Source organism: Chrysochloris asiatica, unplaced genomic scaffold (assembly GCF_000296735.1).
Source record: "Chrysochloris asiatica unplaced genomic scaffold, ChrAsi1.0 scaffold00145, whole genome shotgun sequence".
Classification (NCBI taxonomy): domain Eukaryota; kingdom Metazoa; phylum Chordata; class Mammalia; order Afrosoricida; family Chrysochloridae; genus Chrysochloris; species Chrysochloris asiatica.
This window is the reverse complement of record NW_006408663.1, coordinates 8361217-8375310: the sequence shown is the minus strand read 5'-3', so window position 1 is coordinate 8375310 and position 14094 is coordinate 8361217. Positions and strand designations below refer to the sequence as shown.

Below are 14094 nucleotides of genomic sequence, written 5' to 3'. Positions count from 1 at the left end.
ATTGAACACTAAGCTCATTAAAATATCAAATACAAGGGACTCATTAGAGAAGAAATTCCGATCATTTAAATTGGCTTTGTTTTGCTTTTTAACTTCATTTCCTTCTGTTCTTAATATTGCATAACTGTTATGCCAACAGAAATAATAAAATAGATGAACAACTAGAAGTTACAGAGCAAATTATTTGACTTCAAAACTAAACAAGGTCATCATTACATATGAGAAACATTCCATCTAGGAGTGTTTTCTAAGGCAGCATCATGATTTTCATAAAATCAAACCCTTTTGTTTCAAAAGAAGTAATCTCAATACAAGGATCAGAATCCTCTATTTCAAAGTGCAGTGATTTCCCCTGTTCATAATTCAGGTTTGAGTTATCTTTAATTTGTATCTCTTGCTCCTTCAATTCCAAAGATTTATCTGGCGCTTTAGCTACAACTTTTTCATCTTCAACGTCACATAGAAAGCTAAAAATCATGTTGGGTCTACTGAAGAATTCAGCATCATTGATTTGCAGTCACTCCACATCACCTATTATTTCTTCTCCTTCCTTCTTTATTTTGAGAGTCCTTGTCATACTGAGCTTCTACATTGTATATATTTGCATTTTAATAATAAAACTGTTTTATTGTTGCCTTCTTCAACTATATCATCATATTCCTTAGCAAAGACATAGTTGTCCACTTGCATAATAGGTCTCTCAGTTTCAATACCCAAAATATCACGTTTATTTTCACATTTTGAGAGAATGTTAAATCAATAATTCCTAACAATTCCACCAGAACCAACTGCTCTTCCTCTTCTACCTCTCTCTACTCTCTGATGCTTGATTGCTGCTATTGTCCCACTGCTTCAGTGCCTCCCACTCTAATCCTACCCTCCCATCACCTTCTTCTTGAGTCTATTCTTTTATTTTAAAAGAAGTTAACTTTCTCATTTAGGAACAAAAATTATTGAAAACATATTCATGGCTGACATTTAAGTTACTTAAAATATTTTCTGTTTTTATTTTTTATATTTTGCATTACAGTGAATCACTTCATATGACTCTTCTAGCCATAGTCTTTGGAAACTCCCACAAAACTCCCACTAAACAATTCTTTTTCCTGATAGGTCTGGGTTAGAGAAGGTGGGAGAAGATGCTGATGAGATTACATCACTCAGGTTGAGTGATTATTCACTGGGTAATTGTAAAAACTTAGAAATCGAATGTGGATATAAAATTAGCCATCTCAAAAGTCTGTGGGGATCTCACTATTATCACATAAGAAGAGCCAGGAGTGGAGTTCATCCTTTGGATCAAAGATTCCTGTGCACCAAACTTCCTTGATCCAGGATACTGAGATATGACATCAGAAAGAGGCTGTAGAACCAAGAGCCAGAGCACAAGATAGAGTGGTGGACTTCCTGGCTGATGGAACAAATTAAACTGAGTGTCTGGACACAGAATCATTTGTATAATGGGGTACCTCCATGAATTTAATTGAGAAGCTGGATTTGCAGTTCCATAGAGCTAGAAACAGTGCCTTTAGACTGAGGCTTATAGTGGAGTGGTGTATCAATTAGAACATTATCAACAACATCAAAGAAACTTTGTAACATTGCTGGAGAAGGGCAGAGGCCAAGGGAAGGGACTGAAGGACAGAGAGAGGCCTACTTGTGTGCATGGCTGAGAAAAAAGAGTCTTTCTTGACTGAAAGAAATTCAAATTCTGAATTGTAATCCATTGAATTTTCTAATAAACGCCATAACTATGTTTGTGATGTCTGAGTTCTATGTGGACATTGCATATTCCTTCTTCCCCAGATGTCATGACAAAGATTCATGATAAACTGGTAGAGCCAACCATACCAAGTGAGGCTTCATAGCAGATGAACGATATCCACCTAGAAGAGTTGCCCAAACCTTTAATGAGAAATGCATGAGAGAGAAAAAACAAACAAATAAAACCAAACAATTATGATATCAAGTCACTTAGAGTTAGTAGTTGTAATTAATGTTGATTAATCCTGAGAGAAACTTCAAAGCTTTAACAGAAAGTATTTATAATTCAAACCCAAAACCAATCTCTCATTTGATTCAGAGTGAAAACTTATTCTATATAAGAAGCCTAATCTGAAAAAATATGCAAATGAATACCTTTGTGATTTTTTTTTTGAATCACAGAATAGTAATGTTACAAAAAGAGAAAGACCAAAATTAAGGAAGCTAAGGTTCTAGTCTTCATTTTCCATTAATAGTTCACATATCTTTGGGTAGATATTTTTAGTTCCACTAGTTATCTCTAAAATGAGTTTATTAGGTACTTAAGGTCTCTATCAGCATTGACAGTCCATGACTATATAACCAATGGAGTCCTAGTGTGCTGCTATGGGATAATGTGCTGGACTTCAAGGTCGTTTGTAACCACAAGGTCAATGGTTCAAGCTCACCAGCTGTTTTTCGGGAACAGGGTCACTAGTAGTCAGAACCAACTAGATGGTTATATATATAATTGTTGTTGTTGTTATGTGCCGTGGAGTCGGATCCGACTCATAGCGACCCTGTACAGGGTTTCCAAGGCTGTAAATCTTGATGGGAGCAGAAACCTCATCTTTCTCCCATGGAACAGCTGGTAGTTTCGAACTGCTGACTTTGCGGTTCGAAGCTCGATTCTAAACCACTACACTACCAGAGTTTACGGGAGCAGAAAGCCTCATCTTTTTCCCGCGGAGCAGCTGGTAGTATCCAACTGCTGACCTTATGGTTCACAGCCCGATTTATAACCACTACGTTACCAGAGCTTATATACATATATATACACACACATACATACATCTATATTATATATATACACATATACATATATACACATATATCTTAGCCAGGATGGCTAAGCTTTGTCTGTCATACTTTGGACATATTGTCCAGAGGAAACAATAGTTGGAGAAGGATGTCATGCTGGGTAAGGTGGAGGGTCAGAGAAAAAGAGGAAGACCTCTAACGAGATGAATCAGCCAGGTGGCATCATTGATGGACTCAAGTGTGGCAGAGGTAGTGAGGTTGGCCCAGGATCGGACATTGTTTCGTTCTGCTGTGCATGGGGTCGCTATGAGCCGGTTCTGACTCGATGGCATCTGACAACAACAACAACATGCACATACATATATATATCTATACATATATATCTATATAGCTATATCTATGTATCTATATCTACATATCTATCTATCTATCTATATCTATATCTATATCTATCTGTCTATCTATCTATCTATCTATCTATATATATATATATAAATGGCTTGCCATTTCAGAGTCTCAGGTCTCCAGTGGAAGAGAGAATATATATATATTCCATATATATACATGGAAGGAACTCCGGTAGCGTAGTGGTTACAAATCGGGTTGCAAACCTCCAGGTCAGCAGTTGGAAACTACCAGCTATTCTGTGGGAGAAAGATGAGGCATTCTGCTCCCGTAAAGATTTACAGACTTGGAAACCCTGTACAAGGTCGCTATGAGTTGGAACTGACTCCACAGCACACAGCAGCAGCATATATATAAAGAGCTCTGGTAGAGTAGTGGTTACGAATCAGGCTGCGAACCTCAAGGTCAGCAGTTCGAAACTACTAGCTGTTTTGCGGGAGAAAGATGAGGCTTTCTGTTCCTTTAAAGATTTACAGCCTCGGAAACCCTGTACAGAACCAACTCAACAGCACATAACAACAACAACAACTATATATATATATAAATGGCTTGCCATTTCAGAGTCCCAGGTCTCCAGTGGAAGAGAGAAAAAGAGTTCAATCAATATGTCCTTATATTATTAGCTGATACACACCCCAATGAAGCATCCCTGTAATTGATTGGCTTTTTATATATATTGTCAGGAGGGAGCAGCCGCTGGAAAAGGATACCATGTTTGCTAAGGTGGAGGGTCAGAGAAGAAGAGGAAGACCCTCAACCAGATGGATTGGTCAAGTGGCAGCATCTATGGATTCAAGCGTGACAATAGTAGTGAGGTTGGCCCAGCAGTGGGCAGCGTTTCATTTTGTTATGCGTAAGATTGCTATGAGTCGATGCCGACTTGATGGCACCTAAAAACAACAACAATACTGGTGTGGTGCTGTGGGATAATGAGCTGTACTGCAAAGTTGGTTTGAACCACAAGGTTGCTAGCTCAATCTCAACAGCCACTCCTTAAAAATGCTAGACAGGGTTGCTATAGATCAGAGCCAACTTGATGACACATAACAAAAACATCAAAAAAATTATCCATCTATCTGTATTTCATTGGTTTGGATTCTCTAGTAAATCCAGTATAAGACATTGTGATTTGTTGTAGCGAATTGCAGAACCATGATAAATGAGGGATAGCATTGAAGAGAGTGGAGGAGGGGTGACTGATACCAAAGATGATGCACTGGTAGAGCATTTTGGAAAAGTTGGATATTTGGGACATATTTAACCTCTACTTCATAAAGATTAGACTTGTGCTGATCCTTGTAAAATAAATTATTCTGGCTGCCAGTCAAGGAAAGTATCTGATGCTCTCCACAGTTTATATTCTGACATAATTATCATATATTTGTGCATATAACTCACATACAGATAAAACACAGTACACATGTATGTATCATGCATAACACCCATAAGAAACTAACTTGCAAGTCGGTTGCACAGTTTTTAAAAAGTTGTTTGTTTGTGTGTGAAAATATGTTATAAGTTCTAGAGCAGACAGAAGTCATACGAACTGTCAACGCTCAGTCTCAGTGAACTGATTGACAAGTTTTCACAAAACTGCTTTAATAACAGATTACCAAGATTAATCTAACCAATAAGTGCTGTTTAGTTTTAAAAAACAGTGTCTTTTGTATTTTCTTGATTTAAAAAGGTTATTTATGACTAATCCTGACAGGCGCAATTTCAATGGAATAAGGCAAGTACATTAAATCACACAGGTTTTCAGTGCACTAATATGGTGAAAGGGATACGCCTAAACAATGCATTGATTAAGTAAATATTGACCATAAGTGATATTCAAAGATTTGGAAGTGTTAAGAAAGATTGCAGTTAATCATTTACATGACTGATTGTCTTTGTAGACTTTACCATCATTTGAAGGGGAATTGTTAGGATATTTAATAAAGTCATGTGTGAAGTCATCAGCTTTATGAGAAATTAGTTGTACTTCTCTGTTAACATTTTTCTAGAAGCATTTGATATTATTTTCTGTATATAGCATTATAATGTATTTCAAAATGTTAATACAAAAGTATTCTTTAATCTCACCTTCTGAAGCTTCACTTAAAGATATCAGTTATAATTGCATTTTTTTAATTTCTTCTTTCTAGCCAAGCTGATAACATATTTAATTTTTAAATTTGAAATTCTGTAAATCTTCATGAAAATTAGCAGAAATATTGCTACTATAAGTATTGTGTAAATTGATTAATTCGTATCTGAATTTATTTATCTGTGGTTTGGTGGTCATTTCTCAATGAGACTTAAATTTACTACAAGCAGATAAATAACTTTTGTTGTTATTGTTGCTAAGTGCTATTGAGTCCATTCCAATTTTAAACAACCTTGTATAGGGTTTCCAAGGAACAGCTGATGAGTTTCAACTGCCAACTTTGCTGTTCAAACCAAGCTTGTGGTTGAGTATTTATCCTACAGCATTACACCAAGACATCAAATAAAATATTAAGATTTGGGAGAAAGCAGATGTTGGTTAAGTTGACCCAGTAGCTTTGTATGTTATACAAATCTAGAGTAGTATAATACATGTATCAGATACCAACTGCCATTGAGTCAATTCTGGTTCATAGTGACCTTTGGCATAGAATAGAACTACTCCTTTAGGTTTCTGAAACTGAATCACTATGGGAACTTCATCTTTCTCCATGGGAGCAGTTGGTGGTTTGACCTGAAGACATTGTGGCTAGCAATCCAATGCTTAATTCACTGTACCATGAGGGTTCCTTATATAAAAATAGTGGTTAAAGTTTTATTATTCTCTCAAGTATAGATGAATATGAATGATATTTACTTTACAGTTAACACATGAGTATAATTTTTCATACATGTTTCTTGTTTTTACTAGTATATGTGAAAATTATCCCACAAATTTAGTCAAAGGGTATTGCCTCATACCACTTAGGTCTTGTTTCCCACAGTTTGTTAATAGAGATGAGATACTTGGTCCCTTTACCTCAAAGAGCATTTCCTGTTACGCCTGACACTGAAGGATGCATAGAGAAGGATATCAGGTCTCAAGACAGAGATGCATAAAGTACCTTCAAAGTCTGTTCAAAGAAGATTGTTAGAAGGTGGAAAAAGATACAACAGCAGAAGATTTGTAAAACTTAGTTAGGAAATATTCAGCTTTATAGAGAGGAGAATTACTTATAATGATCTGGCCTATCCTTCAACTCTCTTTTCCATAGCACTTAAAAGAATAAAAACAAAGAGATCAAAATAAATAAATAAAAATCCATCACCATCAAGTTGATTTTGAACAATAGTAAATTTACCTGAAAAAAATTTAGAATATAATTTCATGAGAGATTGGTTCTTACAGATCTTAGGGACCCAGAATACTTATGTTGTTTTGCTGTTACTCCTAATGTTCACCTCATTGCTTCAATGACATGGGGATAAATATAGATTCCAAATGATTCTTAGCACAGCAGAAACATAAAAAGAGTTAATAGTTATTTGAAGTATGCAAGCAAATATTAGCATCAAATGTTTTTTGACACTAGCAAATATCTAAGTTAAAAATTAACAAGCTAGACTTAAGATATTACTAAGAATATTAAAACACCTGTCATATTTTGCACACTAAAAGAGAAAGAAATAGTCCTTGTTGTTAATTCTGTAGCCATAGTTCTAAGGTAATGATTATTTCCTAAATTTGCATTTTCTTACAAGAACTTGACGAATACATCATTATCAGGTAAAGGTATTCTCATTAAAAGTCGATGAGTGAATATTTAATTATGCATGCCTTATTTTTAGCTATTATCTTTTATAGTCCTAATTTACAATTGCCACCATAATTCTTGATACCAATGCTAAAAATACAAGTAAAGTAGTCAGACACTGATTTTTGAATTCTTCTTTCATTTTTTAGATTATATTTTGCATTACTACTCTATATTATCTAAACTAAGATATAAAGACTTTTGACTGGTGAAGGATTTATTTCCCATTGCTCATCTGTCTGTTTATGCTACAGTGATGGCTTGTTTGTTGCTGTAATGCTGGAAGCTATGCCACTTGGATTTTAAATACCAGGAAAGTCATTCCTGTTGGGTAGATTTTTAGTGATCCTTGTAGGCCAAGACAGATGTATTTCTGGAAAAAAAATGCCAGTGAAAAACTTATGAATAAGAATAGAATATTGCCTGATATAGTGCTAGAAAGAAAGAAATTATCTCCTCAGCTTGGAAGGCACTCAAAATCCCACTGAAGAAGAACTTCTCACAGTGGAGCCAACCTTAATGGTGTAGTTGTAGTAAAATTTTAGGATATTATGCTGATATGGCATGACTCAAAATGTGAAGATACAGCTGCAAACATCCATTAATAATCAGAATGTGGAATGTAGGCAGTATGAATAAAGGAAAATTGGATATTGTCAAAAATGAAATGGATTACAGAATGACAGGCATTAGTGAGCTAAAATGGACTGGTACAGGTTATTTTGAAATAGACAATCAGGGTTTACTATACTGGTCATAAAAATTTAAAAGAAATGCTGTGACATTTATCATCAAAAAGAACATTTAAATATCTATTCTGGAATTCAATACTGCCTGTAACAAGATAATGCCCATAAACCTGCATAGAAGAACGGTTAATATGACTATTATACAAATTTGTGCACCAAGCACTAATGTCAAAGAAGAAATTGAAAGGTTTAATCAACTTCTTTAGTCTGAAATTAATAAAAATGTAATCAAGTTGCATTGATTGAAATACAAAAGGAAAAAGGATTCATAGTTGAAAAATACAGACTTGAGCATAGACAGGGTGCTGAGGATACATGATATGTTTTTCCAGACCAATGATTGCCCTTAGCAAATATTTTTTCAACAGCTTAAATGGTAACTATGCATATTGACTTTTCTGAGTGGACTATGCAGAAATCAAACAAATGATACATTGTAAAGGAGCAATAGAGAAGTTAATTATCATCATTAAAAAAACAGTCAGTAGCTGACTGGGGGAAAAGACCACCATTATCTTAAATATAGATTCAAGTTGAAGCTGAAGAAAATTAAAACCAGTCCCTGATATCCACAATATTACTCTGAGTTTTAACAGTGTGGATATCTCAAGAATAGATTTGATACATTGAACACTAATGACAGAAGACCAAATGTGTTATAAAGAAAGCCAAAGATCTTAAGCATAGTGTAGCTTAATTGGATGAAATCAATGATAAAGTAAAAGAAGTGAGTAGAAGATTTCAAAGAGCAGTTCAAGAAGTCAAAGTAACGTATTATAAGAAAATGTTCAATGACTTGGAGTTAAAAAACCATAAGTGAAGATTATGTCCAGAATTTCTCAAGCTAAAAGGACTCAAGACAAAAATCAAATCTTGAGTTGAAATATTGTTAGGATTCAATAGAAAAAATATTGAACAACACAGGAAGCATTTAAAGAAGATGGTACAGGAGACTTCCTGTTGGCAGTGGCAGAGCAGAGTCAGGTAAGGCAGGTTCCGTGGGGGTTGCTGAAGCTGAAAACCCAAGGACTCGGCTCTCATGAAACTACACCAGAGCTCTGGATCTATTATAAGAGTCTGGGCATCAGTTTCCCACAACTGCAAGTGGAAAATTTACATATAAAGGAAAACATTGCCTTTAGAAATCAGCACAGGATTCCATCTGCGGCCATCCTGCCCGGTGTAAGTAAGAGGGAGGGACTACAGACAGATTAGCAAAGGGAACATTCACTAAAAGCAGGGAAGCGACCATTTGCTAAAGGAGGTGTGGAGGCATTTTACAAGCTTTTTTCCTCCTCTTTCCTGTCTTGCCCTCTTTGTCTAGGCAGGACACCTTCAGGCGGGTGGATGCACACCTCCCAGAAAAGTTCAGCACTGAGATCACAGCTTTCCCATGGCATAGAGAGAAAGGGTCCAGCCCTAAAGTTAACTTGTGTGGGGCAATTAACCCCTGCCTACCCAGAAAAAAAAAAAAAAAAGAAGAAGCAGGTTTGGTCTGAAAGACAAAACATATGAACAATCTGTAAAACCCAACATAAAAAGACTCAACTATTTCAAGAATTATACTGTGCACACACAGATACTTAACTGAACTTCAGAGACAAAAATAGTAAACAATCTTTCTTCTACTAACTTCTCAATAGTAATATTGAGCACCTCTACAGTGGAGACTAGGGAAGGGGTCTGAGTGATTGGATACCTCAACCCAATAATGGAGGCTTCTAGGGTACACACACTATTTTATTTTTGTTTCTAAGTGGAGGTTCTTGTCTCTGTTTTTATATTGCTTCTACTTTGGAACTTTTGACCACATATTTTTCCTGGAGGTGAGAGCTTTTTCTCCTTTTGTTACCCAAGAAGAGCAATTGTGACCATATAGCCAAGGTACAAGCATACCCCATAATATTCCACCATTGAGACAAGAGCCAAAAATAGCTGCTAAGCATAACATGAGAAAAGAGAAGCTTATCTCTTGATCATATCCACCAGGAGACAACCAGTAAGCTTAATAACACAACAACAACCATCCACTTAAGCATTAAAAAAAACACATAACTATTGGAAATTATGAACAACAAAAGGTTTCAATACATGTCCAAAAACAGAAGAGAGTAGATGAGAAAAAGGAGCTGGACACAAAGGCTTTCAAGAAGAGGAAAAACAGGTTTTGGATATGCCTGAGAAAGAATTCAGAAGAATGATATTGAAACAAATCCAAATGCTCTGAAAAAAGGTGAAGGAAAACAAGGAAGAAGTCAGGAAAGAACTACAATAGCAATCAAATAAGATTGATACAGCATTAGAAACAATTCAAAACCTACAAAAAGAGGTGCAGGTGGTTAATAATAAAATATCAGAAATGGACATTACACTGAAAGCAAAATGAGCAGAATAGAAGAGATGGAAGCCAGACCTAGTGAGCTAGAAAACAAATCTCTCAATACTGCTAAGGTGGAGGAGCAAGCTGAAAAAAGGATGAAAAAGTCTGAAGAGAGTCTAAGATTCATGCTGGATAATATGAAGAGGAACACCTTAATAATTATTGGCATTCCAGAACAGGAAGAATCAGTGAAGTCCACAGAGTATATAGTGGAAGAGCTTCTGGAAGAAAATTTCACTAACATCTTGAGACATGAGAAGATAAACATTCAAGATGCCGAATGTACCCCAGGAAGGATAGATCCCAAAAGAAAGTCACCAAGACATATACTAATCAAGCTCTCCAAAATCAAAGACAAGGAGAAAATACTAAAAGTGGCCAGGGAGAAGAGAAGTGTCACTTATAAAGACAAACGCTTCAGATTAAGCACTGACTATTCAGAATAAACCATACAGGTAAGAAGGCAATGGGGAGAATACAAACCCGACAAGAAAAAAACTGCCAACCAAGAATCGTGTATCCAGCAAAACTCTCAATCAAATACAGTGGTGCAATCAAAACATTCCATGATAAACAGAATCTGAGAGATTTTATCAAAACCAATCCAGCACTTCAAAATATCCTAAAGGGAGTTCTTTGGACTGAAAACCAACAAGAACAGACAACAACCAGAGACAGACAGGCATGGCAACACCACCTGTAACTCAGTCGACAGATAAACAGAGTTTAGAACAAAACAAGACTATAACAACGAATTCAAAGGAGCTGGGAGGCCACACGAAGATCAAAATTATATCAGTGTCAAAGAAGGGATAAACTATAGCAACATAGATCCAAGTGGTGAGGATGTCAGGTAGATTATAGGATACAATAGATTCTCTTAAATGGAGAGAAAACTTAGTAGGCTATAAGGTAACCCCAAAGAAAGTTAATACTTCACAACTTACCATGAAAATGAACTTCCAAGCAGAACAAGCAAACATGAAAACTAAGAAGAAACTGAGAAGAAATAGCACAAAAAACACAAACCCAGCACAACACGGTACACAGAACAAAGGAATGAACAGCACTACCAAAAAACAAAACAAAACAAAACAAAATGGCAGCAATTAATTCATACCTATCAATAATTACATTAAATGTCAATGGATTGAATGCTCCCATGAAGACACAGAGAGTGACAGAATGGATAAGAAAACAAGACTCTTCAATATGCTGTCTGCAAGAGACACATGGAAACTGAACAACACCCTGCTGTAAAACGAATGGGTAAAAGAAGAAATAAAACATGAATTCACAAAGTTCTTAAAAACAAATGAGAATGAAAACACAGCATACCAAAATCTTTGGGACATGGCGAAAGCAGTGTTCAGAGGACAATTTATTGTGATAAATGTTCATATCCAAAAAGAGGAAAGAACCAAAATTAGCACATTAACATAGCATCTACAACAATTAGAAATAGACCAACAGACAGAATGAACACCCACTAAAAGAAAAGAAATAATAAACATAAGAGCAGAAATAAATGAGTTGGAAAACTGAAAAAAATATAGAAAGAATCAACAGGACAAGAAGCTGGTTCATTGAAAGGATTAATAACATTGACAAACCATTAGCAAAACTAACAAAATAAAAGAGGGAGAGGACACATGGGTAATGTCACAATGGAACCAAATGAAATCAAAAGGATAATAACAGATGACTATGAAGAGTTGTACTCCAACAAATTAGAAAACTTAGAAGTGATGGATGTATTTCTAGAAAAAAACACAACCTATCTAAACTTACTCACAGTGAAGTAGAAAGATTGACTAGACCCATACCAAAAGAAAAAATTGATCAGGTCATCAAAAAATGATCAACCAAAAGAAGCCCAGGACAAGACAGCTTCACAGGTGAATTCTACCAAGTATTCAGGGAAGAACTGTCACCAATTCTACTCAAATTATTCCAGCTTATAGAAGAGGATGGAAAATTCCCTAATACTGCTTATGAAGCAAACATAACCCTCATACCAAAACCAGTGAAGGACACCCCTAAGAAAGAAAACTCTAGACCAATATTCCTCATGAACATACATCAAATATTCTCAACAAAATCTTAGCCAACAGAATCCAACAACATAATAAAAAAATAATAATACATCATGACCAAGTGGGTTTCATAAAAGGGATGCAGGGATGGTTCAACGTTAGAAAAACAATCAATATAATCCACCACATAAATAAGAAAAAGGAAAAGAACCACACTATCACATCGATTGAGGCAGAAAAGGCTTTTGACAAAATCCAACATCCATTCCTGATAAAAACACTCAACAAAGTAGGAATTGAAGGGAAATTCCTCAACATATCAAGAGCAAATATACAAAACCAAAACCCTGCATCACTATCATTGGACAGAAACTGAAAGCCTTACCCCTGCAAACAGGAACCAGAGAAGGATGCCCTTTATCACCACTCCTATTCAATATTTGTCCTCTCCCTCTTTTATTTTGTTAGTTTTAATTATTTAATTTGGAAGTTTTAGCTAGAGCTACGTGGAATGATAGAGAAATTGATGGAATCCAAATTGATAAAGAGGACTTAAAACTCTCTCTATTCACAGATGATATGATCCTATACATAGAAAACACCAAAGATTTAATAAAAAAAACTACTAGACCTCATTGGAAGATTCAACAAAGTGGCAGGGTATAAGATCAACATACAAAATTCAGTTGAATTCCTATATAGTAACAACGACAGTGCTGAAAAGGACATTAGGAAAGCAAGACCATTTACAATAGCCGTCCACAGGATGAAATATTTAGGGAAAACATAACCAGAGAAACAAAGGATTTATACAAAGAAAATTACAAAACACTACTATAAGAAAGCAAAAGAGACTCACAGAAGTGGAAGAACATACCATGTTCCTGGATAGGAAGACTCATCATAGTGAAAATGTCAGTACTACCCAAAGTAATTTACACATATAATGCAATCCCAATCCAGATTCCAACAACATTCTTCAAAAGAGATGGAAAAGACAATTACTACTTTAAATGGAAAGGAAAGAGAGGTAGGATAAGCAAAGCACTGCTTAAGAAGAAGAACAAGATTGGAGGCCTCTCTTTCTCTGACTTCAAAATTTACTACATGGCAACAGTGATCAAAAACCTGATACTGGTACAATGAAAGATACATTTATCAATGGAACAGAATTAGGAATCCAGAAATCAACTCATCCATATACAGCCAGCTGATTTTCGACAAAGTGCCTAGGCATATTGCATGGGGAGGAGATAGTGTCTTTAATAGATGGTGCTAGCAGAACTGGAAAATGTTAAGCAAAAAAATTGAAAGAAGACCTTTACCTCACACACTATACAAAAACAAACTCACCATGGATTAAAAACTTAAATATGAATCCCAAAATTATGAAAGTCATCAATGAAAAAATAGGGACAAATGTGAAGGCTCTAATTCAGGGCATATACAGACTGCCAAATGTTTTGAAAAGTACACAAACAGAAGACAAAATAGATTATTTGGACATACTAAAAATTAAAAACTTATGTGAATCAAAAGACTTCATCAAAAGAGTGAAAACAGAAAGAGAAAAAAATCTTTTACAATGACACATCAGATAAGGGACTCAGTTCTAAAATATATAGGAAACTACAACACATCTCCAAGAAAAAGAGAAATAACCCAATTAAAAAATGGGCACAGGACATGAACAGACACTTCACCAAGCAGGAGAGCTGGGCAGCCAAAAAACATATGAAAAAACGTTCACAATCACTAACCAACAGAGCGATGCAAATCAAAACAACAATGAGCTATCATCTCACACCAGCAATAACAGCAAGATCAAAAAGTAGAGGACAATAAATGCTGGTGAGGATGCGGAAAGACTGAGAAACTCCATTATTGGTGGGACTGCAAAATGGTCCAATGAATCTGCAAAGCAATATGGCGCTTTCTCAGAAGGTTGGAAATAGAAA

At 35.6% G+C, this 14094-nt stretch overlaps 1 pseudogene; it reads right to left on the bottom strand.

The window, feature by feature from the left end:
• Positions 1–247: 247 nt before the first annotated feature.
• The window catches only part of LOC102814634, a 26766-nt pseudogene continuing 12919 nt past the window's right edge, over positions 248–14094 (bottom strand).